Source organism: Octopus bimaculoides, chromosome 25, assembly GCF_001194135.2.
Source record: "Octopus bimaculoides isolate UCB-OBI-ISO-001 chromosome 25, ASM119413v2, whole genome shotgun sequence".
NCBI lineage: Eukaryota > Metazoa > Mollusca > Cephalopoda > Octopoda > Octopodidae > Octopus > Octopus bimaculoides.
The window spans coordinates 11,258,343-11,261,026 of NC_069005.1; the positions used below are offsets into that span (position 1 = coordinate 11,258,343).

General features: G+C 34.4%; 1 protein-coding gene across 1 annotated transcript in view; it reads left to right on the forward strand.

Moving 5' to 3' along the window:
* Window positions 1–2,684, forward strand: part of LOC106876188 (uncharacterized) — a 46,189-nt gene that overhangs the window by 14,794 nt on the left and 28,711 nt on the right. The gene's annotated exons all lie outside the window — the stretch shown is intronic.

The following is a 2,684-nucleotide window of genomic DNA, read 5'->3' on the forward strand; positions in this document are numbered from 1 at the left end:
TATATATATATATATATGTATATATATGTTTATATGTGTTTATATATATATCTATACGCACACACATACACACAGACACAAGTATATGTATATGTGTATGTATTTATATTTTTCAATGTTCCACATGGTGTTTGAACTCAGTATACTTATGCTTCAGAAAAAGCGTCAGTTGAGTACTGAGCGTTTAATGAAATTAAACAAATGACAAAGGAACAGGAAATTATGGACTCAGCTCTGAGTGTATTGCATCACAAAGCAGAAACAGCTGTAAGCTACAGAGATTCATTGCATAATTTCCAGTTTCTTTGTCATTTATTTAACATACACTGATATATTTGTTCCGTTGTTAATGGATATAGTCTTGCGCTGTTTAATATTTTTACAATGATTTAGTTTGCATTTTGCTTTTGATAATTTTGTGTGAATCTAAAATTTTGTTCATTGTTTTATCTCCTGTGAGGATGGGTAGATTTTGGATGATAATGTTGAAGGCTTCATTCTTTCTTGGGTTATGTGTGGAGATGTATGGGAATATTTTAAAGTCTGGTGTAGTATTTCGGTTGACTTCCCTTAATATTCGTATATCTATTTCCATTGCTCGTTTAATGCCATCATTTATTAATGATATTGAGTAATGTCTTTTAATTAGTATTGATCTGAGTTCAAGGAGTCTTCGTTCACGAGTATAGGTGTCCGAAACTATGGTACAGATTCTTTTCGCTAGATTATAAGGTTTATTAATTTTTATGTGTTTGGGGTGCATGAGTTGAATAATAGGTATTGTTTTGAATCTGTGGGTTTATAGAAGATGTCTGTTTCGATGTGGTTATTGACTATTTCAATTAAGATGTCAAGAAAAGGGAGTTGTTTATTGTTGAACTCCATGGTGAATTGTATGTTGCTATTAATATTGTTAAGCATTATTTTGAAATCGAGTAGTTTGTCCATGCTATCTTTCCAAAGTATAAAGCAATCGTCCAAATATCTCTTCCAGTTCTCCTTTATATGGCTATGAAATGAAGTGCCATATTTTGGTTGTAATGTTTGGTATATTTTAAGCTCTAGGTAGCCCATTACAAGGTTTGCAATTATTGAGACAGCTCGGGCTTCCATTGCAATTCCACATTTTTGTCGACAGTAAACTGTATCGAACATGAAATAGTTGTGCAGTAGGATGAATTTGAGTGCTGCGATTATGAATCTGTGGTTGATGCGTCATGGGATCTCTTCTGGGTATTTTTCTAGCCAGAAGGTGATTGTTTCTATACCATAATCGTGTGGGATATTGGTGTACAAATTCACCACATCGAATGATACTAACAGGGTTCCTTCATTTATTGTCTTCGGGAGGTGGTTAAGCATGTCTAAGCCATCCCTGATGAAGCTTTTCACATATTTTATAAACGGTTTGAGTAATATGTCGAGGAAGTTTCTCAAACGGTGGGTTTCACATGCAGGGCCAGCAATGATGGGTCTCAGTTTGAGGTCAGTAGGGGGGTGGAACATTAATGCATAGGTTTGGAGAAACTTTGCAAGCTTTACAAATACGTAGATTTATGTGTATTTTAGGTAATCCGTAGAATAAACTAGGTCTGTATTCAAAATTGGATAGTCAATTTCATGTTTAGTGAGGCCCTTTCCATGTATTTGAAGTAAAGAGGATAAGTTTTTACGTGTCTTCTGTGGATTGTATTGTACTATCTTCTCATAGTAAATATTATTTTCCAACATGGAGAGTATTAAATTTTTGTAGTACTCTGTGTCCATCACCACTACCGCACTTCCTTTGTCGGCTTCTTTAATGGTGAGGTTTACATAATTTTTTAACTCGATTAGGTTTTTCCATTCATTTGCGTTAAGGTTGGATTTAATTCGTTGGTTTATGTAGGGCATTAAAAGGAAAATTGGTAAAGTGTTCATAAAAAAGATCAATTGCTTTATTTCTACCTTTTGTTGAACAGTATTCGCTTTTGTTTTTTTTTACTATTGAGTCATCTTCGCTGGTATAGTTGTGAAGTGCTTCTGTGAGGCGTAATTTTCGGCAGAAATCCATTGTGTTATCCTTAATTTCATTCGGGTTCGATCTGCGAGGGGTTGGTGTAAACTTTAAACCTCTTGCTAGAATTTTAGTTTGTGTAATACTTAGGATTTTCTTTGATAAGTTGATTATTTTCGGTTGTTCTTGTACCTTTTGTTTCATTTCACATCTCTGTTTCTCTGTTTTAGGTATTAAAAAATGGTTGTAGTAGGTGGATTGTTGTGGAAAGTCTGTATTGTGCTTGGTTTGCTGAGGATAAAATGGGTGTAAAGTGTGTCTGTGATAGCATGTTTGTGGTGGAGTGACTGTGTAGCGGACTAGATTATGGTTGTACTGAGGGTTGTTATATTGTCTATGGTTGATGTGGTTAGGGTTAAATTTATTTTTAATATTGTAATGTGGGTGGAGGGAGAAGTTATGTTGTGTCTAGTTGAATGCTTGAAGTGAACATGTATATATATATGTGCAGAGGTGGGCACCGTTAATCGAAAAGTTTACTTCATTAATCGTTAATCCATTACTTTGAAAATGGAACAGAAGTTAACGTGAATCTGTTAACGTTAACTTTTATTGAAAAAAGTATATCTACGGTTTAGTACTCCACCGAATTTGTTGCCTTATAACTCCCCCCACCAAGGGATACTTT